The following is a 27,020-nucleotide window of genomic DNA, read 5'->3' as shown; positions in this document are numbered from 1 at the left end:
AGCAGAACACAGCAAACTCCAAGACCAATAAACACAGACCAAGACTCCCAACCAATCAGGATGAAGAAAAAAACCATTCTGGCACAGCAATAGGCTGCCCCAAATTTAAATCTGAAACCACTGTAAAAGTCTGACTCACAGATGAACACTATACAGAAGCCTGATGATGGCAGATGAGATTCTGCCGAAACGTTGCTACAACTTTAAAAGCACAACTACAATGACATGGGAAAATACCCGAACAAAGTTGAATGCCACATATATATTTGTTTTCTTAAGTTTTCGCAGGTACTTACATGTATGGTATTCAGCTTTGTTCAGGTATTTTCCCACGCACAGACAAACACAATACAGAAGCCTGATGATGGCAGATAAGATTCTGCTGAAACGTTGCTACAACTTTAAAAGCACAACTATAATGACGTGGGAAAATACCCGAACAAAGCTGAATACCATACACACACACACACACACACACACACTTAGAGTGGCTAGATAACATAGAGTGCACCTTTTGATGCTGGAGACTAATCTTGACTGGTACCTACCTTACCAGTTAGTGTCCTTGAGCAAAGGCCTCTGAATGTTTCACCTCCCCTGCTCAAGATATGAAAGTGACATGAATTAAGAGAGTCATGTCAGCTTGGAGATTACCCTGATGAACAAGGTCCATGCCAGATGTTGAAAAACCAGAACAATCGGATGATATGTGTGCTACTGGAACACACCATACAAGGACAGGACAAGAGGACCTGGAGTTAATGGAATGCTACCACAATAGGAGACGTAATGGGATGGGATATATGAAACTAATGAAATAGATGAACAGAAGATCAATATCCAAAATAACTGAGGAACAACCTGTTATCTAATTCTTCAACATAGTGAAGAGGAAGCTGCAATCATTATTTGAGATAGAGCAAGTACACATTATAATGTGAACTTAAGAAGACCTAGAAGAACAATGGGATGTGTAGCTGATATGTGAAGCTGGAACACCATAGCCACTCACTCTATTACAGGTTTGAATCTAGATAAGGAGGCTGCAGGAACAGATAGCAAACCAGGTACCAGTCACAATTCCAGGAGCAGACATCCAACACTGTGTCATATCAGAATAAGAACAGAATAAGAGCCAAACAGTATCTTGCTGGACACCCAGACAACAGCCACTCTGAACATGATCCATACCTAATGCTTAAAAAAACTAAAAGCAATGCATGAATTCCTAGCATCACAAATGAACCTGCTGCTTACCTATACTTGCTAATACCAAGAAAGTGCTCATTATACAAGATCCCCACAAGAGAACAATAGCATCCAACTTCTAGTAATAATCTCAACACATGGAAAGTCCTATCAGCATACAAAAACATATGGACAGCACATGAACCCAACTGAGAAATGCAAAGGAACAACACTAGAGATTCAAACACAAGCTGCTCTTAAATAGAGCAGTTACCCAACACTCAAGGTCTAGGAACACTAATCTGAGCAGAGACTGGACTGATTTCAGGAAGTCCTACCAATGCTTAGAAAGGACTGGACTAAAAGACAGGAGGCACTTATCATACCAGAATAAGAACAGGCACAATATGTGGATATTGTGCCTGTTCTTGTGCTGGTATGATCAGTGCCTTCTGTCTTTTCTGTGGAGAAGCAGAGGTCTACAAGTCTGGACAAGATCCAAGGTGCAGATTGTGTGTGCAGAGACCTCAGAGATAATTTTACATATGGTGGAAGGGAGTAGGATGCAGGCAGGTATAGGATTCACTAAAGAAGTAGCTGGCTTTATGTACAGGAACATTTGCACAGTATATAGCTTAGAACCCTTCCCCAAGTCCAGATGGGAGAGTCCACAATAAGTATTGAGAATAAGAGGGCTAAGTTCCTGTGAAGTGTTGCAAAAATATTTCTCTGCTTTCTGTTCCTTAGTTCCATTTACCCTGAAAATTGGAGAATGTGGTTCTGTTTCATTTATTCTGATAAAGCTTTGTTCATTAACAATCGAAAGATACCACTACAAAGAGTAAACTATATTTTTAGCTAGAGATAAACTTCACTCTGCCTTGGTTTGCAGGAACAAAGTGATAATTGATTTATGAGTAAGAATATATGGATGATTAGTCTTACTTATTTCTTGGTGACATAGAAGACATTTCTGTGGCTTTATGAAGAACTCAGAATAATTGAAAGGATTAGTCTATTAACCTTTGTTTTCACTTTTTTAAGAAAGAAAACCTAGACATTGAATTATGCACAATTAGTCTATTAACCTTTGTTTTTACTTTTTTAAGAAAGAAAACCTAGGCATTGAATTATGCACAAATCCCTAATGCTTGTCTATCCATTTAAGATTAGTACATACATCCATTATGAATTTAAAGCCCTTGCCGTTACTAAAAATGTGTGCAAACTGTTGAGCATAATTTCTACTGACAAAATGGAAAAATGAGCATTATGAGCAAGTCACATTTAAGGCACATTTAAGACTAGATTATCTATTTATGTTGCTTGAAAAATATGTTGTCAAGCTACATAAGGGCACATGTCAAAATGTCAAACAATATTATTAAGAAGATAATGACCCTTTGAATCAGAGCAACATCAGCATCCATCAATTGTAACTGCACATGTTCATGCCTGAAACAAATAAAATTCAGTTCAAGATACAATTTAAACATGTTCAATAGTAGAGATCAAACATTAGATAAGGTGATAAATGTGAAATATAACTATACATAGTTCAAACTACCAAATCTGACCACTGTGCAATGGATTGCTAATAGAGGAAAACCATACAAAGCTATTTCCAGATGTCCCTGGCACTTTCATAGTACTGGAATTAAAACAGGTACCGGAATTTTACCAAAACAGTTTACAGAAGAGCACAAGGTATTTTATACAGTATGCTTAGTAAATTTATGCCCACAGTTATCCCAAAGTAAGATGAAGCTTCCACTAAATTCTACATCAAGTCAAGGGTATGTGTAATCTAAATTTAAACAAAACACATTGAAACATGAAAAACAAATCAACTTATATCCAGCCCTAAACCTTCACAAAAAACAAAAACAAATATATATATATATATATATATATATATATATATATATATATATATATATATATATATATATATATATATATATATATATATATATATATATATGTCAGAATGTTTTTCTTCATCCGATTGTTGAGCTTGGTTTGTTTGGTTCGTTTCTTGCTTGATGGGGTCTTGGCCTTTGATCTTGACTGCAGTTATAATGAGCCTTTATGCAGTCATCAGAAAGCCAGAGATTGAAAAAGACCGAAAGATGAAAGAGATGATTCCACCAGGCTGCCACGTGACAAACAAAAATATCACACACAAGCCAGGCAAACACCTGGGCACAAACAGATCCCCGATACCTCCAGCTTTTGAAACCCAGCTTCCTAACTAATGATGCCATTTACCCGAAGCCAAGCTGCACTAAAGGCTCCATTAAAGTCAGCAGCCAATCTACAAAAGAGCCAAAAACAGACAGAAGATATCAGAGACTGCCATCAAGCAGAACACAGCAACTCAGACCAATAAACACAGACCAAGATTCAGGATGCTGGCACAGCAATAGGCTGCCCCAAATTTAAAAGCTGAAACACTGTAAAGTCTGACCCACAGACGGAACAATCAGAAGCCTGATGATGGCAGATGAGATTCTGCTGAAACGTTGCACAACTTTAAAAGAACTACACGTGGAAAATACCAACCAAGCCGAACACCATATATATATATATATATATATATATATATATATATATATATATATATATATATATATATATATATATATATATATATATATAAAATCTAGATCAGCACTCTAGAACAAAGCAAAATTGGCCTATACAGTATTTTAAGAAACATAAAAAACAAAAACAAAAAGCCCTCAGTAGAAAGATGTAGATCAGCATCCTTTCAAACTTTTAAATACTTCTTAGCCAGATTTTGCTGTCTTTTCATTTTATTCTATCTCATAAATTACTTTGCTCCAGTGTAATTAATTCTGTTTCTTCTCTGCTTTTATTTTGGTTCTTATTTCAAAGCACTGAATACTTCTGTGACTTTCATTCTATTTATTTTCTCTATTTAAAATAATACCTTCCTTATCAATCTTGCTTGCATCGTCTGAGTCAATCTTTTTTTTTTATATCATCAATTTTATATCTACTTCTCCTAATTGTCCTTCTCCTCTGTCTATTTTATTCTACACCAGTCTAAGCTGTTTTGCAGAACCGTTAAAAATCCACATGAGAATGATTACAACTTTGCAAATGTATTGGGATCCATGATTAAATCTTGGTTAGTTAACAATTAGGTGTTGTGATCAAGGCACTGTCCTAGAAACCTGGAGACTCTGAGTTCAAGCCCTTCTTTAGGTATAAAGCCAGTTGGGCCAGTCATTTTCTCTCAGCCCTAGAAAGGAGATAATGGCAAGCCACTTCTGGAAAACATCCCCTAGAAAACTGCAGGGACTTATCCTGACAGTCTCTGAGACATGATTAACAGAAGAGGGGAAAATACTGGTAATAGCTCTAGAAAATGTCCCAGTGCAATGGAATGTGATCATTTGCAGGAGAATCTGCAGGAAAGAGTTCAACTAATAATTCTGATGAAAGCAATGTCATGCATGTCATAATGTAAGTCCCATATATTATCCATGTATTGTGACATTACAGCACATCCCAAATGGGCAGAATCGATGATGCTTTCACAGTTTTAATGATATCAGCCAGAACTGAGGACATCCATATTCACTTGTACCCCCCCTCAAAAAAACCCCACATTCTTCACAGTAAATTTATGAACCTCGAAGTAACTGTTTATGTTTATGGTGAACACTTTACATAAGCTATTCTTTATACAAATTGTTTTGAAAACGATTACTTTATAATTTTCTCCATTCACCAATCTTTTTCCTTGATTCCCAGGCCAATTCTTGACTTCCTTCTGTACTTGTATCATGAAACTGATTCATGTTTTACTAAAAATGCTCTTGATTTAGTTGTTATCATGAGATTTCACTTTGCAAAAATCAAGGCAAATAAATTAACCTAGTAGCAATAAGCTGATACTTTCAACTTCAGCTTTCAACTACCTAAACACCACACACCCACTCCAAGCTATTCTTCACAGATCTACCAACATAATGAACTGTAACATACCACTTGAAGATTAGATAAAGCAGGACCAACAGGAAAGCTGGCAGCCATTCACAGACTCTTTCAATCATGATTCTTGGTGACTTTTTATGGGCAAGCTGAAAAAAAAGGATAGAAAAAAACCAAGGATGCATTAGATAATTATCACAGGAAAGAAGAAAACAAAAAAGAACTATGTTTTGTCTATTGAAGAAAATGTTGTTCCATTGCATGGGGGATGTGGGGGAAAGATATGCCAATTGTGTTAAGAAAAAATGAGTCTACACTGTAATACAATGCCCGATATTGCTTTGGCAAGTGATTGTCAAATTCAGAAAAGCAATGCTGAATAGTTTAAGAGGATGTTGTATTTATGTCTATAATGAAATGCACTACTTCACTTAGAATTACCTCTCCTGGCCAGAAGTTTGATCTATCTAGGGCTTTTCACTGATGAATGACACTCTTTGGCATAACCATGCAGGGCGCTTTTCAACTGGAGATGCACAGGAGCTCCCAAACAGACTGCACGTAGCTCATCATTTTTCAAGGTAAATAATACACACTCAATAATACAGGACTCAAAATTTTACTTGAATTGCTCCTCCGCCTATTCTCTCAACTTCACTATAACTATGATTTTTTTCAAGGTAAATAATACACACAAGGCCATTATGTTCAGAGTCTAAAATCACCTAATTGTACCCACTGACACTGTTGGCTTATTTATCAGCTTCACTTTCATATGTTTCACTGCTAAGACTCAAAATTTTACTTGAATTGCTCCTCCGCCTATTCTCTCAACTTCACTATAACTATGATTTTCTTTTTGTTAAATAAAAATTGCTTTTGGTTGTGATTTTGGCAGGTAGTTATAAGGAATACATTGTTAGCAAGTTATTTCTTTTAGTATTTTTAGAAGAAAACTAAAAAAAATTTTTTTCTCAGCAATATGACATTAGAATTTAAAAAATTAAAAACATTTTTTCTCTTAAAGCTTTAGATCAGGGGTGTGAAGCCATTTTTGCCCTCCCTGGCATCTAGAAGCACTCTGCAGGCCAAAAATGTGCCTGTTTTTGGCCTCCCTCCCCGATGCCTTGGTTCTATAATTTGGTTTTGATACATTTTTTTGCGTGGAGGAAAAAAACCCTATTTTTTCTTGTTTCCCTCCTTAAACCAATTATAGTATTATAGTCTGGTGCGTCTTATAGTCTGAAAAATATGGGATTTTGTTTCAAAACAAATTACAGTCATACCGAATGTAAAGCATTCCAGACTAAATCATCATTATTCAAGGTGATGTTTTTGATGCCCTTCACAACTAAATGTTTTCCTAATGTTTTACTTATTTACTGGAACAAAAGCTTGGTGTTCAGTTTCCTAACACTATCATTTCAAAGCTACAAACTTCATTCATGCTATGTGAAATAAAAGTTTAAGGTTCAATAGTTCTTTGACCATTTAGTTTTGTACTATAGCCTAATATGTATTCAGTCACAATAAGCATCTCTCCTGACAGTTACAAGCATTGAACTAAACGAAAGAATCTTCTTCTTATTTATGACACTTTATCCTTCACTTACCAGTCCTAGATCTGTTATCATGTTGTCTTTTCCTCTTCATTGCAATTATGATGCCATATGTTCAACAAGTACATTTTGAGTTCATTCAAAACGAATTGATTAAAGGCTGGTAGGCTAGCATTTGATGTAATACAAATTAAAAGTATTTTCCAAATTGTTAAGAAAACTATTTGAAACTTCTTTCTTCATTCATCAGTTTTTTAATACAATACTTTAGTCATTTCTTTTAACTAATTCATCTCCAGAAGTTCTTAATTATTTAATCAATAAGAGATACACCAAAAAAGGGAATGTAGAATTTTATAAAACACATATAAATATATTAACAAGTTAATGATCTCCAGTAAGTGTATTATCTGAAGACAGCTGTGGTTGCACAATTCCTAAAATGTAAACTCTAGAAATCACTCTTTCACTGGTTAGACTGCTTTCTATGGAATTCACCAAAGAGTTTCAACACAAATTGTCTGCTGCAAAATAGTAGCATGTTCAAAAAGAAAAGGTATATAAGCATACTCTCAGTAAGTTTTTACCACTTACGTTTGAGAAGACTTCTCAAATGGACAAAAAGACCTGTTGCTTTTGAGAAGAATTCTATTTTATGAGTTACAATTGGTTTCCAACGTTGTGATTATGGGCTATATTCTCTTTTAATGTGATGGCTAAGAACTTAATATTTGAAAGGGTGCAAGAAACTACCAGTTTGAAAGCTACAGAAAAATTATGAATGGATCTTCCTTTGGTTTTCATGAAGAAATAGCTCAAAATCAATACAGTGTCATCTAAGATTGATCTCTCCAATTGTCACACAAGTATTTGGTTGCAATTATTGTAGCTAAAGATGATGGTACCAGTTATTGTATATAATCAGTACTGACATTGATTAAGAAAGAAAAGAAACAAGAACTCAAATTCCCTTACATATCTACATAAGAGGAGCTATATAAACCTCTGATAAAATTTGGGGGAGGGGGGATACACAAAAATACAGAAAACCTAACAGAGATGAATACTTTTTCCTCAGAACTGTAATCTTTAAAAATGAAATGTATTCTAAAGGTATTGCCCAATGACCCGCTGTGAGAATGTAGTAAAGCAGGGGTGTCCAACCTTGGCAACTTTAAGACTTGTGGACTTCAACTCCCAGAATTCCTCAGCCAGCAAAGCTGGCTGAGGAATTCTGGGAGTTGAAGTCCACAAGTCTTAAAGTTGCCAAGGTTGGACACCCTGTAGTAAAGCATTTATGGGCAAGGCTTTGTGAACATTTACAATGATATTTTCTATGTTACAATAATTTCATCTTCCACATTGCCTTGCCAGATAGAGCTACTGAAACATGAATATAGCTCTTCCCTATTGAAATAGATATTACTGTTCTTTGTTTCTGATTACAATAGCCCTTTGTAGTTTAATAAAATAAAGATATAAAACACCAATGAAGATCAAATGTTCAAGGGTAGCCTGCAGAACCAATTTCTTACTTAAACATAATCAGTGTGCTGCTAGTTTAAGGACATAATATTAAGTCAACCGTACTTGTTTCAAGCTCCAAAATGTCAAAAAATTCAATCATAAAGCAGGTTTTGTAAGAGTTGTTTTCAATTATTTAAAAAAAAAAAACATAAGAAAAAGACAAGAAGCTTTAATGTAAGCACAATTACTGGACACTTTTTTTGATCCTAAGAACACCATGCTCCCCATCCAAATATGGCCCTGGAGTCCCAAAAATGAAGGTGGGTATATGGACATAAATTGAAGGGTTCTGCAAACCTTTCTATAATTGTTTGCACTTTGATGGCAATCTCAGTTGAAATGTTCTCCTTGGAAGTATACACACAGACACAGACACACACACTCAGGTAACATATAAAAGCATTTAATGCACGTAACCCAAACATTTGAGAGAATGAGGAATTCCAAAGCTTTAATTAGTGAGTTGCAAAGATTGCATCAGACACATCCCAAAGCATCCCTACAACCAGATTGGCCAGTCCTATTAAAATCAGGCACAATGTGTAATAATTGATAACGGGGCATGTCTACTAACCCATTAAAATCACTGGCTAGTGCTTGAGAAAAGGGCCTGAAGTGCTTCTCACCCAGTAGAATGCAGTATTGTATGCGCTTCTAATACCTAGGATGCTTTGTTACAAAAATTCATATTTGGGAGTCATCAATGTAATCATGTCAATTCTATTTGAAATGAAACAAGGACTCTCCATATAGATATTACATTGCATCAGTACCAAATAACTTGTTAGTGCTAAATTCTTTACAGTTGTCTTTTCGGGTTGACTCAAAACAGGTAAAGGGAACCTCTCTTGTTTTCTCTGATGTTGCTTGGTATCAATTTGGCTTCATCTGATTTTCTGAAATGAATTTCCATCAACATGTGCAAATTCAACTATTAAACAAATCCTTACTGTTGCTGGGATCAGGTATCTTTCTTAGTAATGACCTACTACCAAAGTTCAGTGCTCTAAGCTAAGGATGCTGCCAATTTAAGAAAGTCCTTATGCCAAGGCATCCCAGTCCTGGCAGCAGTTTATTTATACTGAAGTGGATTAGTATGAGGGAAGCAATTACCTATGATGATATGATAGCACATTACTCATTTACTCATTTACTAAGAAGGAATCCAATTCACTAAGCCAATCTTCACATGCTTTCTGGTTAGTAACTTATGCAATAAAATCCCTGTAATTGTTTCAAAATGTTAATCATCATTTCAGCCATAAAATAAAATGTTAATAAAGATTTGGATTGCTACCAGTTGAAAACTAAATGGACTATGGGACTTGGAACAAGGAAGTTTCATTTACTTATGAAAAGTCCAAATAGAAATCCAAGACTGAAATTCTAGCCAAGCTTTTATTTAATTAGACAGCAACCCTCTTTGTAATGGGTTTCCACACACAAGTCTTGTGTTTTTTTATAACATTATGAATTATTCCAACTTAATATTTCTCTCACAGGTATGGAAATCACATATATGGTAACAACAAAGCTGCAGTGTTAAATGTTATAACAATTTAATAATCCATCTCAAAGAAACATATTGATTTTGTCAATTCAAGAGAGCAAGAGAATTGTGAAAGCTATCATATTCCAAGAACTTTTACACAGAAACCACAATTATAGCTCCAATAGTAGTGATTGCATTGGTCAGGAATTCTTGGATACTACTTTGAGCATCTCTAGGCTGGGATAAATGATCAGTTGCAGTAGATATGCACAAAAGATCATACCAGGGTTGAGGTTGTTTCCAACTCCCTGTTAATTTTAAGAATTGCTATCAAAAGACTTAAATCTCAGCTTTGTACCAAGCCAACATGTGATTCTATGCGATATTAGCTTCAGTCTCTTCCTTCCATTTGTATCATAGGTACAATTCCAATCAACCTACCTAAGTGTGTATATTTTTATTTTCTTCATTTTAAAACATTTGTATAGTTGCCCATATTTTAATAACAATCATTAACATTGTACTAAACAATAAAAATAATAAAAGAATCCAGCACAAAAATAAAATCAGCAAATCAGAGTAAATGTATATTCTTACTGAAGTAGAACAGATCACTTTGGAAAAATATTCTGAAATGCATTATTACAAATCACAAGTCTGTGTACTTTGGAATTGTATAGTATCTGTAATATACTTTTAACCATACTATCTAGCATAAACAATCATAATAGATGCTACATTTGTCTTTCACATTAATATACACCTGAAAGCAGAATATCAATAAAGCATCAGAAGCATGGACTTCATGGTTCTATCTATATCAAACTATCAGCACTGATAAACCATTTTACCATGTGCACATATTATCTTATAAAAATATTTTAGTTCCCATCAACAAGAAGATGGACAATTTATAATTTACAATTATTTTTAGACATGAGTCCAATTCACCAGATTCCAGAACATTGGTGTTGGTACTGAGATTCTGTGCACACTGAATGTCGTTTTGTTATTATGCTGTCCCCCAAATAAGATGATAATAATAGGAATATAACGGTACTTATTTGTTATAGCATTATCTGGCTTTACCCTAATATAAACCATGTCAGTCCAACTCCTTTGATAAACACATAAGTTCTTGCAGAGTTTATTTAATATGATTGGAATGTTTAGAGTGAAGGTCCTTCTTTTTTCCTCCTGCATTTCCTAGAATATATAGTTGTTTCCTAAAATTGACAAATTAATGTTTTCCATTTGCACAAATGAGTAAAAGGAGAAGGAATAGAAAATGTGATAGAAGAAGAAATTAATGTGCTGATCCACGAATCATTAATATTTATGGCTAGTTTTAATGCATCTTCATATAAAACATTGCATTGGTACTAAGTATCACATCATATGCTGCACATGCACATATATCTCTATTGATGCACTAAAATCACCAAAATCATGAAATTTTGTTTATGAGACAACATTGCACAGTTCAGCAATGCAGAAAGAAATAAGAAAGCATCAGTGACATTTTCCTCTTGTTAAAACATTGTAGGTAAGGTTTTTTTTACTGATGAAAATGATACTCTATTATCTCTGGTGTGTTGAATATACTAACAGAGTATATCTTTGTTGCCTGCCTTTGGCTGAAGATATTTCAGAATACTTGGAATCTTTCATTATTGACAAACTAAGAAATCAAATTAAGATTCCAGTTTCTTGTGATCCTGGTAAACATAGTATCACTGTAAAACTTTAACAAAAATTAAGTGACTTGTTTGAAGATATTTTTAATGACATGTCAAAAAAGATAAGAATGGAAGACATTAGCATAAGTTTTAATGAGCTAAAAAAAGTGAACGATATTGCTTCATATCAGAATGAAAGACCTTTTTTTTGAGCTCATCTGAGCCATGGAAAGTTTCTCCTGCTCTTCAAAGCAAAAGCAAATAATAAAACAAGGCAGGTTTCATTGATCAGGTGAGCCCTTCATAGGAACTATAACCCTCCCCACAAATGGGTGGGGAGAGCACCTTGTCAAATACTGAAAAAATACATTGCCAAGTACTAAAAATAGGTATGATCTCTCTGAAGATCAGCAAATAATTGTTGAGTTGCAGGAGCAGCTAAAAATCCACAGCAGTTACTGTATGGGGGAATATTATGCCTCACCTACACACACAATTGACTTCTTATAGGTAGAGAAGTGACTGCTATATGGCTTAGAAAGTTATAAACTTCAAATCATTAAAAGCTGCGGGGACAAAGTACAAAGAAGCAAAAACTGAGGCTCTGTGATGTGACTGATGAAGTAAACTTTCAAAATAATGTTTGCCATATAAAATAATTCTGCATGGTGGAAAAACTAAGGCATTCCAAATATATAATAAGTTCAGAACAGTGAAAAATTTTATTATCTGTAAAAGACAAATATTTTTCTTCTAAACTTTAAAGCTGTTCTTATCATATTATTCCAATGGCTACTCAATAAACAACTCAATGTGGCTCCCCCCACAGTATCACTCTTTGTACATAATTGACCTTGTGAACTCAGATAATCCTTGTGCTTCTTAAAAGCACAACTTGTAAACCTTTAACACAAGCTATATTAATTCTCTTTGACAGAAGAATGGGGGTACTGCAGATTCCTTCCATAGCATTCTAGAATTCTTAAAAGCACTTGGTGCCAAACATAACTAATTGTAGAAATAGAGAATTGGAAGCTTTCCTGGCTAGCAAAGCCAATGGTAATCAAGTGAGTAGCTAAAAATAGGATAAATTAACTGATAGGTTAATAAGAAATCTTTTTACTGTCACTTTCTCCTAAGTTCTCTTTTTATAATCTATACTGTACAACCTATGAGAAAACACAATTCTGTTCAATATACAGCTATATTCAGTTATACTAAAAGTTCCGTCCAGGAACCAGTCCACACATGGAACAGGTAGACTGGACTTATCCTTGACAAGACAACATGCATATTTCATCCAAACACAGATGTGAGAGACCTGAGAATTAACACATACATGTTTGGGGCAATTCAAATATATGTACAAATGGGAAAGATCGCCTACCCCTACTGGACTGGATATGTTTCATTTTGGTGGCAGCAGATCATCTAGATACACAATTGTTAAACAAGAGGGATAGTCATGTGAAAGCTGGATATGCCATCCTTAGATTATGATAGTCGTAGGAGGATGCAGCCACATGCAGGGTGGAAACACCATATCTAGGTGGAAATAGAAGACAGAATAGAAATGTCCTGCTTACATGGTAGCAGCAACAGGAAGTATAGATATGCTGTTTTCTTGTTGTCATCATTATTTTCTAATTTAAAGGAAGCTTTTTTCAAGAATTCAAAATTCATCCCTTGTGAACAGCCTCCTCTCAGACTTATGCAGACTTCCTAGTATTTTTACAAAGATTTCACAGTTCACAAAAGTACTGACATCCCCTTATGTAATACAGCAGGCAAAACCTCTTGTCTGAAACCTGTAAATGGTCAATATCTTATGTCAGGCCAGCTGTCTCAATGTACACAGAGAACCTTCTTCTGTTCTTGAACAAGTTGTGTCAGCTAGGATAAAGTCCCCTTCTTTTAGTGAATATTGCTTTTTGTTTTAAAGCCTGAAAACAGCTTCAATTTAAAGACTGAAATCAAGACAACTTTGTGAAATTAAATGTACCTTCAGGTACAGAATTATTAGCTGTAGATATTTAGTGGGCAATCATCTCTGTGATAGTGAAGTTAATAAATAAATGTATTTGACAATATACCATGTTTTCCTGAAAATATGACCTACTCAGAAAGTAAATCCTAGCTTGATTTTTACACATGCACCCAATATAAACCCTACCCCCAAAATAAGCCCTAATTAAGACCCTGCCCACTCTAGGGTGCACAGGTAAAAATTAAGCTAGGATGGGCATGGGGTGGGGTGGAGCTGCTTACTTACTTTTGGATAGTTGCAGATAGGTCTCACACATCTCAGCCCATTTCTTTTGCTGCAGCTGGCAAGGCTTTCCTGAAGGCCTCTGTAGCCAATAACAGAGCTCAACATCGATGTTATCAGCTGCAGGGGCCTTCAAGAAAGCCTTGCCAGATGAAGAAGTTCCTGAATGCCTTTGATAGCAAAAAAAAAAACAAAAAACAGGTCAGGGGCAACATGCACAAGTGAGTCAGTGGACGACATTCCCCCCACAAAAAATAAGACCTGGTGCCTTTTTTTGTGGCAAAAAAATATAGGACAAGGTCTTACTTTCAGGGAAACATGGTACTTGTCACAATTTACAAAAGAGAGGTGGGAATAGCTATAGTCCCACTCCTTTTTTTGTCTTGAGATCAGACTTGAATCCTGAAATGAACAAGTCCACTGTATTTTTCTAGGCCAGATTTTCCACTGCTTTCTTCCTAGGATTGACAGAAAGTGATTGGGCCAAAGACATCTAACTGATTTCTATGGTTAGTCCAAGACTGGAACTCAGGTCTCCCCCTTCTTATCCAACACCTTCACCACTAAACCAAATTAGTGTTACAGAATACCACAAAAATAAATTATTTTATTTCAGTTCTACAGAACATCTCAGAATAAAAATATCAGATCAAGATTTTGCCATAAGTATAGTCAAATATGACTAGCTCCTTGCTCCTCTCAAACCAAAATGTAAGTTAATCTTTCTTGTTTGATGTACATTTTTCCTCATTATACAATTGTTTTCTGCACATTTTACTCAAGATTAGTCAAGAAGAAATTCAAGTTTTACATCTTCCATGGTACTAATGGATTAACACATTGAAAAACAATACTTCATTTTATACAAAGCAGTTATTCAAAGCATTTCCTAAAATATTAGTTATGAAAAAGTATATACTATATTTTATACCAAAATTATATGGAAGGCAGATCTTATTAATTAAACTAAAGTATGACATAAGCAATATAAAGCAACCAAAAAGAAGAAACAGAAATACTTTGAATTCAGAAGTGGCTGGGAAACCATGGCACAAATATTTTATTTATTTATTGTATTTTATTTAGCTACCCATCTTCTTTATAAAGCGACTAATAAGACCTGTGGTTGCTCAGTGGTTAGTAGGCAGTATTGCAGGTTAATTCTGCCCACTGACAGGAGTTAGATCCTGACTGGCTCAAGCCCTCCGTCCTTCTCAGATTAGTACAATGAGGACCCATATTGCTGGAAGCAATATGCTGACTTTCTAAACTGCTTAGAGAGGACCATCAAGAATTATGAAACAGTAGATAACTCTAAGTGCTATTGCTATTGCCAATGAAGGAAAAAAGGACTTGTTTTGCAAATGTGAGGTCTTGATAATTAAGAAAGCAAAAAGAATAATAAGGATAAAGAGCCTGTCTGTTAGAGAGAAAGATGAGCCAAGGAGATGTGGATAAACAGATACATACATATGAGAAACGTACTCGGTAGAGGGTAGAAATTTTCAGAAAAGTATTGCATCTTTTAAAAAAATCTTCTAAGAGTATATTCTGCATTTTTTTGTTGATTTGGGCTATTTGCATTTCTGCTAGAAAGAGGTTCTAAGCAATTAAAACTGCTTAGTTCAATTAAAACTTCTGTGACTACTTACAAGCTGTAAGTTTTCAGATCAGCCACATTGGTAGATAAATTGGGCCATCTGGGCTTCACTGCAATGAAATGACTTTTCCCTGTTTCTTTCCCAGAGAGTAGAACAAATTGCCTCCATATTGACATGGTCAAGCAGCCTTACGTTTGTCTCTAAAATGTACATTTTGAGCATAAAAGATGAACTACCAACATATTTTTGGCAAACCTAAGCGTTGATTTAATGCTGCAAAGATATATTGATGGCCTTCCACTACCTATTACACGATATCCTTCTCTCCAAAGACTGAATAATTGATCTAATGATATAATGCTAATCTTTCTTAATTAGAGCAATGAACCTTATTTTCCACTATTCTATTTATATGGATTTTCTGATTGCCCAATCAACACATGAAGCCAGATAGGCTAAGGATAAAACATCCAAAGAAATTATTAAGAAACAATAAAACAATCATCAGATAAAACGAACCCATAGTAAGATATATGCTATTTTGTAGGCACTGCTGCAGAAGAGCCATATTTCCTAGGTTCCGTTAGATGACACTCTTTAATAGAAGTGATCCAGAATATGCTTACCTAGCCATAAGTATCAAGTTTTTATATCATAAATTTTGAATTGAATCTAGAAATGCACTGGAAGACGGTACAACAAATGGAGTAGATGCTTTACAGGGAGAACTAAGGTATATCATAACTAACTGCACCATTGCATTATGGGTCAGCTGCAGTAATCTTCAGGAGCAACACATGTAGAAAAGTTGTAATAGTCTAAATGGAAGGTGGTTTAAAGCAACAGTGACAATAAATAACTCCTATTCCAGGAACAGGTGAAAATGATGCACCAAATAGAATTATGAAAGGATGTCTTAAGCAAGGATGCCCCCTACTTCTGTAGCACTACAGAAGAGTCTAGCAGGACCCATAATTCCACATCAGTTTTGTCTGGCAGAGTGCTACCTTTTTCAGAGCCAAATTTAGCTACTCCCAAATCAATAATCATTCAGTTATCTTAGGGATTAGCCTGACCCTTTTTCTCATCCAAGCCGTTAAACCCTCCAGAATCTGAGAAAGCATTACAATTATATAACTTGACTGGCATGAGAAGATTGTGTATAATGGGATATTATCAATATATTGACCACTCATCCAGTGGCCTTATATAAATGTTAAACAGGAGTGGAGACAGTAGAGCCCAATGGACTCATACACATTAGAAGTTTAAGGCCAAGTTTATTTTATTTATTTATTTATTTATTTATTTGATTTGCCAATTGTTTACAAGATAATAAGTATAAATGTATACATAGTTGTGAATACATGAAATGGTTACATATAAGAAAAATAAAAGACGAATAAGAGAAACAATAGGACAGGGACGGTAGGCACGTTGGTGCGCTTATGCACGCCCCCTAGAGACCTCTTAGGAAAGGGGTGAGGTCAATAGTAGACAGTCTAAGGTTAAAGTTTTTGGGGTTTGGGGAAGAAACTACAGAGTCGGGTAGAGTATTCCAGACATTGACCACTCTATTGCTGAAGTCGTATTTCCTGCAATCAAGTTTGATGCGGTTTACTTTGAGTTTGTATCTATTGTGTGCTCTTGTGTTGTTATGGTTGAAGCTGAAGTATTCATTGACAGGTAGGACATTGCAACGTATGATTTTGTATACCATGCTTAAGTCAGACCGAAGACGGCGTAATTCAAGGTTTTCTAGTTCTAGAATTTCAAGTCTGGTGGCATAAGGTATTCTACAGCGAGTAGAGGAGTGGAGAACTCTTCTTGTGAAATATTTCTGGACTTTCTCAATTGTGCTAATATCAGATACGTAGTGTGGGTTCCAGACTGATGAACTGTATTCGAGTATTGGTCTAGCAAATGTTTTGTATGCTCTGGTTAGTAGTGTGATATTACCAGAGAAAAAGCTACGTAGGATTAGGTTAACAACTCTTAATGCCTTTTTGGCTATGTAGTTGCAGTGTGCTCTAGCACTTAGATCATTAGAGGTGAGTATTCCAAGGTCCTTTACAGAGCTTGGGTCATCAACAAGATCTTGACTATTCAGCTTGTATTTTATTTTCTGATTTTTTTGCCAATATGTAAGACAGAGCATTTATTTGTTGAGATTTGAAGTTGCCATTTGTTTGACCATTCGGATACATAGTCAAGATCTTTTTGTAGGGTAGCAGTATTGTCTGTGGTATTGAACAGCTTTACATCATCAGCGAAGAGAACGCAATTGCTCTTAATATGATCACAGAGGTCGTTTATGTAGAGTATGAAGAGAGTTGGTCCTAGAACACTGCCTTGGGGAACACCACTATTGACAGGTACTGGATTTGATAGGACGCTCCCGATTTTGACCATTTGTTGTCTGTTTGACAGGAATGCTTCTATCCAGTTATTCAGTTGTCCAGAGATACCATAGGATTTTATTTTTAGGAGTAGTTTGTCGTGTACCACTGAATCAAAGGCTTTACAGAAGTCTATGTAGATTGCGTCTATTGTTTTGCCCTGGTCGAGTTGTGTCGTCCATATGTTTTTGCAGTGTAAGAGTTGCAGATTACAGGATAGTTTTTTCCTGAAACCAAATTGTTTATTGGAGAGTAGGTTATTTGTCTCTAAGTGAAGGATGATGGATTGGTTAATAATTTATTCCATGACTTTACAGGTGACGCAGCATAAGGAGATTGGCCTGTAGTTTTCAACTAGGCTTGGGTCTCCCTTTTTGAAGATGGGGATGACTGTGGCTTGTGACCATAGGTTAGGCAAGGAGCTGGTTCTGAAAGATTTTTCAAAGATTATGCTTAGAGGTTTGGCTATGGCAGTGGATAGCTTTCTTAAGAAGTAGGCACATATTCCATCCGGTCCAATAGATAGAGATGGTTTTAGGTTGCGTATTGCTTTTTCAACATTGTCTTCTGTGAAATCGATATGTATTAGATCATTGTTGTTATCTGTGGTACGGCTAGGAAATATTGGGCATGATCCATTGCTGTTTACAAATACTGAGCCGAAGAATGTGTTAAAGATGTTGGGTTTAATGGTGTCGTCGTTGCAGTCTTTACCATCAGGTCCTATCAAGGGAGGGATGGACCTTGAGTCTTTTAGTTTGTTGTTTACAAAATTGTAAAAAGCGGGTGGAATTGGTGCTTAGAAGGTTTTCCTCTTGTTTAATGTGATAATTGGTGCATTCGGTCTTTATCTGGTGGCATAGATTTTTGTATCGGTTTTTGAAATTGGCAACGTGACCAGATTTGTTTTTCCGCCAGAGTGATCTCTTTTTGGATTGAAGTTTCCTTATTGATATGGGTAATCTGCTTTTTGTTTTGTTTTGGGAGTTGTTGTTGGTACATATAGTTTGATGACTCTTTTGACTTCAAGTAAAAATATGTTATAATGGTCTTCAACGGTATTGCATCCAGTGAATAGAGATTGCCAATCAAGGGATGAGAGATCGTTGTCTATAAGATCATAGTTGCCTTTTTGAAGTTACAATAGGGGATTACATCATTGTGGTGATTTTTGTGTGGATGTATGTTGAGACAAAAGTCGATCATATTGTGGTCACTACTGGAAAAGGGTTCTTTAGATTGTATTCCGTAGATTAGGTTCAAACTGTTGCAGAAGATGAGATCGAGGCAGTTGTTTAGTCTAGTGTTGTTGGTTACTAGTTGTTCCAGTCCCAGATTTGTAATAGCATTGTAGAAGGTTGTGTGTATGATTTCAGTTGTACAATCATTTAGGGTCCAGTTAATATGAGGTAGATTGAAATCACCAAGAAGGATAAAAGGGTATGGGCAGGAGGCAGCCCATGTTAGTAATGTATTTAGCTTGTTTACATGTTCGATGTCATAATCAGGTGCTCTGTAACATAGTAAGAATCGAATTGTGATATTTGAGGATAGTTCACAGATGATGGTTTCAGGAAGGGCAAACTCCTGGGTAACTTGGATATTTTTAGATGTAAGGATTTTTATAGAATATAGCAACTCCACCTCCTCGACGATTTTCACGATCTGATCTGTAAACATGATAGTCTCTTACTGTGGTAATGGAGTCGGGAGAGATGCATTGAGCCATGTTTCACAGACAAATATAATGTCGAAGTTAGCCATATTTAGGAGGAAGAGAAATTCAGGTATTTTATTCACGAGGCTTCTTGCATTGAGTAGTTTGCATTTAAGGCCGGCAGTAGTTGGAATTGAGGTAGTTGGGGGCGTGCGTGCCTAGTCTTGGGTGATGGTGGATGGGTTGAGGTAGGGTTGTGGTTGAGGGTAAAAGCTGAGTATTGGGTTGAGTGGTTTACTTTTGATACAGTCAGCATGGTAGTCAATGTACAGGTCCTTCTCTCCATTGTCTAGACGGTTTTTGAGTTCGATGCGGAGTGCACGGGAGCGGGCACGTTGCTGTATGGTTAGGTCAGGGCGGCAACGGAGGTTCTTATGGATGGTGTTGGTTTTGGCGAGTGAGTTTATAGTATAAATGAATTTACGTTTGCTTGATTCATTTTTGCAAATGACCCTGCACAAGCGTGGGGCCACAGAGCCATCTCTATTTTTGAGCTCTCGGTCAATGCGGAAATGTCAAGTATTTCATCAGCGGAGATGGTTGATGCTTGATAATTTCTGATGATGTTTCGGACAGTTGTGATGTCATCATTGACATTGATGTCTTCTAGACCAAATAAGATGGCGTTTGGGCGTTTCCGTTCACGCTCAACGGCTTCTCTGATGAGAATTGGGATATCAATATTTGTCTGGGTTGTGTTTATTTGTGGATTGGGTTGTGGATTGGATTGTGGTTGATTGGTAGAGATGTGGTTAGTAGCTATTGGATGTTCAGGTTTTTGCGTTGTGTCCTTTTTTTCAAGGTTGGATATTCTTTCTTTTACGGCGTCCAGGGATGCTACTATGATGTTGAGGGATGTTGTAATGGTTTCGATGGTAGGGGATGTTTCAATGGTTTCAATGGTATCAACTCTTTCAGACAGATCCAGTTTGGGTCTGCATGATTTGCAGATATGTGGAAACTCATTGGATGATTTTAGGTATTGAATCATCTGCTCAGGTAATCCCAAGCAGTCATGATGAGTGTATTTTTTACACAGAGAACATTTGATGGAGTTTTCATTATCCTTTAGATTTTTGTAGCATTTAAGGCATGTGCAGGAGTCTTGTGGTTCATTGGTGGGGATCATCTTCTCTTTAGGTTGTGGTTTGACATAGGATTTTCTTTTTGGCATGGTAGGATTGTTAAAATAGTACGTTGATTGAATTAATTAGAGGAACAATTTTGGGTGATCTATATAGCCAATATTATATCAAACAATCAATTGCAGTAATCTCTCAAGTCAGATAATATTCCTGAGCAACAATCAGCCTGAATAGTTAATTACTCTAATCATTAATCAATTAATTACACTAATCATTAACCACACTGTTCATTTAAATTCACTAGATCAATGATTTTGCTATTCAATTAAATTACATGAATTTTGATCTTTTAAACTAGTCAGTAATCACACTATTTGCACTAAACACTCTAATCACACTAATCAATTAAAAACAATAAATCAGTTAAACCATTAATAAAATATTTTATAGAAATTGATTATCTAATCGTTGATATAGCTGATGAGGTAGAAAAGTTGTAAGATTTGAGGTAATGAGGTAGTATTAAGAGTCTGCAAGGAACGGGTTAATTGTTTAACTGGCAGCTGAATGGGAGGAATTTATCGCTGTTTGAAAAGCAGATCGCTATTACTCTGTAAACAGGAAGTTGTAACACAATGATCCAAGGGTTTTTATCTGAGTGAAGGAAAGATTGAACAGCTCACAGGAAACTATTTGTTTTTGTTTTCCCTTGGTGAATGAGATGGCCCTCGCCCGCTTGCCTTTGCGCCTCCGGGCTGTTTGTTAGCGCTCTTTCGCGGGTCGTGAGAACGCTCGCTTTGTGCCACGAACGAATCTTTGTATCTTTTGAAAGGCCAGCAATCCGCCAAACATTTTCTAGTTCTATTCGAGTCTGAGTCCCGAGGGCGCCAAGCAGAGATCGCGCCTGCAGTCCTCACTTTCTCTTGGGGGAGATGATTCTGCCGGCCCTTCCCGATCGTTTCCCGGCACTTTCACTTTCCCCTCTGGGGCTGTTTCCTTTCCGCGCCGCGGACGGGCTCAGCGCCGAAGAAATCGCCTCCTTCCCGGGGAGAAGCAGCAAAGAACTCGGAGGTCCAAGAAATGCAAAATCCCCTCGCTGGGAACCCCTCGCGCTTTTCCTCCCCCACGGGTCAGATTGGCTTTTCGGGTGGCCCCGCAAATGGAAGCTCTGTCCTCTGCCTTTAGCAACCGGAAAATGGGACTTCTCCAAGAAAGCCTCGGCGAAGAAAGTTTTTCGGAGCGTCTCGGGCTGCAGAGGCTCTCCAAGCACGCGCGCTCGCCAGACCGCCCGCTAGATCCCAGCCGATTGCTCGATCGCCTTACCCAACAAAAGGAAGCCCGCTCAAGATGGGATTCCCGGACCGCTCGCTCAGGGTCAGCTGCAAAGAGGCTTCATGCCAGGCGGCGCCGTTCTGGTGTTCTGTCTTGTCTTTTTCCCCCAAGTTGTTTTACAGACTACTTTCTTTCATTAAAAAATGCCGTTTAAACCAGGCGACAAACCAGCCCCTCTCGTTGCGGCCCTTCAAACCTCCCTCCGGCCGCGCTCCTCACCACCTCGCCGCCGCCATCTTCTTCTTGTGTCGAAATATCACCACATTCTCAATAAAGGGTAATATTTGAAACTCAGGGTTGAAATGTGGGGTCCTACGTGCTCTTCTGAGTTTGGTTGTTTTCTTGCAGACTTTTCATTATCCAAACTAGGTAACATCATCAGCACTAGTCTGCATGCATTAGCATAGCATGTAGTTTGGGCAATGAAACATCTGCAAGAAAATAACCATGCTGAGAGAGCACCAAGGTTCCTTATTATCAACACATTGCCTGCAACCAGAGGAAGGAGCACTATTGCAGCACCATGCCTTTCACTTTCAACCCCCTAAGTTAGTCCAAAAGGATCATGGTCAGTGGTATTAAAAGCCAATGAAATATCAAGATGAGCCTTGCCTACTAGTGTCATGTCTTAAAGATGGTTTCTTGAGGAGAGGTTAGACTAACTCAAGTGTAAATGGGAATCACCCCATATTTTAAGGATGAATCCACCATCGCTTGGACCCAACTACACATTGTCTCAACCAACCAACATGGACATGTCTCTAAAGCACAGGTAGCCAAACAGCCAGAGGATCCTATCCACTTCCTTGGAACCAAGAAGATCAATTTGATCCCAGATAACTAAGCAAGACCATGTATCAGTTATCTGCAATGATATTGCACAGCTGTAGTGTAGCTTAGAGTTGATCTGAGCAACCTTATTTGATAGATATCTAGAATTTCCTAGAGGTTTTGGAAACAAGAGTTCTCTGAGATCTGTGAGCAGGGAGAGTCATACATGTTAATGTCCTCTATATCCAGATCACATTCCCATTGTACCAGTGGTGGGATTCAAATTTTTTTACTACCGGTTCTGTGGGCATGGCTTGGTGGGCATGGCAGGGGAAGGATACTGTAAAATCTCCAGTCAGAGGTGGGATTTGCTGGTTCTCTGAAGTACTCACAATTTCCTCTACCAGTTCTCCAGAACTGGTCAGAACTTGTTGAATACCACCTCTGCATTGTATCCCAAGATAATATGTAATTACCACCAACAGGTTCAGGTTCACAACTACCATGTTGGCTATGAACTGTTGAGACAAACCCAATTCTATACAAAGGGAAAGAAGCCTTTTAGGACACTGTGCTGGAAATACCATTTGTGGATTTAGGGATGAACACAGATTGCTGTACAATATCAGCTGCCTACATGCAATGACTTCCTTCCTGGCACAGTTTGACTGCCATGGAGCAGTCAAATGAGTAATTCCCATTCATCCTTAAATCTACAAACATGGTCTCATATCTGGTTATTTCCAGCACAGTGCCCTAAAAGGCACAAGATTCTTCCTGATCTAGAAAATTATCTTGGTTTTGTAAATGATCTTGCTTTTCAAATTCTATCAACTTTCCAGAATTGAGATTGATTTTTGAGATCATTTTTTAATTTTTTCCAGTTAACTGCCAGGAAATTCTTTCCTTTATTGTACAGTTATTTTTGTGTCTTACATCTATTTTATGATTTCTGGACATATAATATTAATATATACAATCATTATTATTGTTACTATATTTACCCTTGAAGCAGAAAGTGTTTGAGGCTACTGGTCAAATTGCCTGATTTATTTGTACTTTTAAAATATTCCACATTTGTAACAGGCTTTGTATTCTTATATGTACTGTATTTCTAAATTCTTTTGTTGTTGCTGTTTATTTGTACCATAGATACTTCTGAAGTGCATTACATTATAGTACAATAGAAAGACCTGCTTTTTCTATTATTTACGTTCTATTAAATCTGTTATTCTATTATCCATGGCAGGCAGCTTGCTCTATTAGTTCTAGATTAGTTGTAGATTAAACTAGAGTTCTATAGTCCTTGATTAGTCCTAAAAGATTGAGGAATGCTTGTCTACCTCTTTCCTTTGAATTATATCAAATTTTAAAACTTACTCCCAAATTTTTCTTCCAGAGGAACCTGTTAATTATTCTTTGCCAAACCTGCAGGGGTTTGCCTAAAATTAGAATCAATGCCATTTGGAATAGAAAGTTCATTTTGGGTAAAATATTAATTTTTAATTATTGCAATAAGTTCTAGCCAAGAAAGTTTCAAATTTCTCTATCTTTTGATATATTGCTTTATTTCTTTCCATAACTTTTTGTAATTGTTTTGAAATATATTTGTTACTTCCAGACAGATGGAGTCTTAGGTATTTCACTGAATCTTTTGATATCTTCTGATATCTCACAATTTTTTTCACAATATTTCTTTCATCCTAAGTTAAATGTCTTTATAAACATATTTATAAATTGTTGCTAAAGTATGACAAAGAGATAACAAATTAAATGATGAATGCTATTACTTCATGACTTTCTTTAACATTGAGATTTCAAGGGTAAAGTGATAGAGCACAACAGGCAAATCTCTTTAACATTTCCTTGTGCTAAAATGTCTTTTTTCCAATCATTTTTATTAAGAATTTAAAAAACATTATACAACAATACATTTAAAAAAGGGGGGGGATTAAATGTAAAGATCCCCTTCCCCAAAAATGACAATAAAATACAAATAGTCCTTGATTTACAACTACTCTTGAGCAACTGTTCAAAGGTATGACATACAACAAAAAGCTATTTATCATCTGGATTCATAATTCCCTATGGCTGCCCCCTATCCCCATGGTCACACAACTGCATTTTGGGTGATCAACAACCGATCAAAATTTACGGCTGCTTGCAGCACCCTGCAGTCACATGAACACAATTTAACATGTTTTTTTCCCAGAAACTGACTGCCTTGCTTGACTGCAGTGTTCACTTTATGATTGCTGCATTTGTTTAGCAATTATCTGTCAGACAAAGTCAGAGCCAAAGCATGAATTAAGTGAGGTCAGAGTTGGCTTGCTGTCACGGCTCTAGCCAATGTCCTAATCAAATAATGAGCCTCAGGCCAAGCTTCAAAAGAAATCCAATTATTTATTAGGAGCTTCATGTTGGCATGGATCAAGTGGAACCAACTCTGACCTCACTTAATTAGTGCTTTGGCTCTTACCCTGTTTCCCCCTCCCCCCAAGATATGTCATCAGTCACATTCCCCAATGAAGCAATTTCAGTTTGTAGAAGTCGCTCCCACTCGCCACTGTGGGTTCCCATTGAGATGACCTTGACATTGCCGGCTGGAATGTGCTTTGTTTTGACTGAAATGCAAGTTCCTTGATGCAGCTGCAAGGGTCGATTCTCTATCCCCCTTGCCTATGGCAAGTAGAGAATGGGTCAGGGATGCTTTGCGAGTTGACACTACCACAAAAAGTCACAAAATCAGGCACAGTCATATCCCTTCAATGACTGTTATGACTTATAACTAAAATTACAGGCCAATTACAGTTATAAGTCAAGGACCACATCTACACAAGTTCTGCTTTCTTTTGCTATCTTTGTCTCTTCTCTCAAAATTCTTGCCTTCTTTAACAAAGTCCATTTGAAATTTCAGTGTAATGTCTCCAGTAAATTTTTTATATTTCAGTGTAATACATATCACTCTTTTGATGTCTTATTTGTGTATCTCTGTTGTTTTTTAAATATGCCTCCAACTCCATTTGTAAATCCAATATTCCTATCTCTTTCTTGTAGGTTATAGTTTTAGGATCCTCTATAATATCCTTTTCAATTTAATTCAAAGAAATTTTATACTCTTCAATACTTTTTGATCGTGATATAAGGTTATGTAACTTTCATACAATTGTTTTGTCCACAGATCTTAAATTTCCTTTAACATAACAATCTAGTCTCATTCTTTTTAATAAGTTGTGTTGGATATCCAACCTTCATTTATATTTCAGTTGTGTGTTCATAAAATTATATTTTTATTTAGAATTTATTGTGATCAATAACTATAATTTCAAATTTCTCATATATTCATTTGAGTTATCTCTAATTTATCTTCCATGTCAAATATTTGCATTTTATTGCTTTCTTTCATTTTTAAACAAAATAAATATTTTGTTTATTTTCTCTGACATTGATTTATATCCTAAAAAAGAAAGAGCTGCATTGTGCTCCTATGTGACTTATCCACGAAATAGCATTATTAATATTATTTCACTTTTGCATTTTCATTGTTTGATCCCAGAAAAGCACAGGATGTAGTTGCCTTATTTCTCTAACCCACAAATATTAAAAGTTAGATGAGATAATAGATACTTCTGGAAGATAGTGGAATCAGGAATAATCAAGCTCTCCCAAAGCAAGAGATGGGAAAAAAGTGTGAATATTTAGAGAGCTTTGGGGAGAGGTGATATGGACCTCCAAACAGCCTCAGCAATTTATTATAAGGATCAAGACCATCCCTATAACTTGAACCATGAAATAAGCTAATACACATCCTGAATGGCAAGATGGCTACTTCATAATTATGTTATTTATAAAGATGTATATTTCTGAATGTTCTGTTTCTTAATCACTGAGCAAGTGATAAAAATTATCCAAAGTTTTTTGAATGACAGATAGTCCTTGACTTAATCTCCACAATTGAGTCCAGAATTTTAGTCATAAGTCATTGCGGTCATAAGGCGAGTTATCACATGACCAGACTAATTTTTATCACAATGTTTAGACTTCACTTTGATGAGTCATTGCATCTTGTTGAGGTAATTCCCCGTTAGGAGAATGAGCGCATACAGGGAGACATATAGAGAGTAGTGTTGGAATAATACACACAGAGCACACAGATACACTGTACAGTAAATGTAGGTTTTTATTTCCAGAAAGTTTAAGCAAAGTTCAAGATAAGCAGTCCAAAAGTCATTCACAGGTAAATCAGTTAGTTTTTATCCAGGGATAATCCAATAACAAATTCCAGTGTCAAACAGTTCAGTAACAAACTTACATCAAATCCAGTAATATCAGTCAATTAGAAGAAATGAAGGAACGGCAATACTTTCCAACAGAAGGAAACAGAGACTTACTCACACTCTCTTCTGAGACTAAGGCTAAGACAAATCAGGTTTCT

At 36.4% G+C, this 27,020-nt stretch overlaps 1 protein-coding gene across 12 annotated transcripts in view; it reads right to left on the bottom strand.

Annotated features, from left to right (window-relative positions):
- Positions 1-27,020, bottom strand: part of SNTG1 (syntrophin gamma 1) — a 222,200-nt gene that overhangs the window by 113,914 nt on the left and 81,266 nt on the right. For 10 of the 12 annotated variants that reach the window (XM_087961717.1, XM_087961721.1, XM_087961719.1 and 7 more), the window contains one exon: positions 5,209-5,303. The gene's annotated coding sequence lies outside the window, so the exon portion shown is untranslated. Of the gene's footprint in view, positions 1-2,588; positions 2,644-5,208; positions 5,304-27,020 lie in introns of all 12 variants that reach the window. The other 2 variants (XM_087961718.1, XM_087961723.1) reach the window with 1 other exon arrangement.

The sequence above is a fragment of the Notechis scutatus genome, chromosome 3, assembly GCF_049901735.1.
Source record: "Notechis scutatus isolate UNSWTSFEM ecotype Mainland chromosome 3, rNotScu1.2, whole genome shotgun sequence".
Taxonomy (NCBI): domain Eukaryota; kingdom Metazoa; phylum Chordata; class Lepidosauria; order Squamata; family Elapidae; genus Notechis; species Notechis scutatus.
This window is presented reverse-complemented; position numbering and strand designations above follow the sequence as displayed.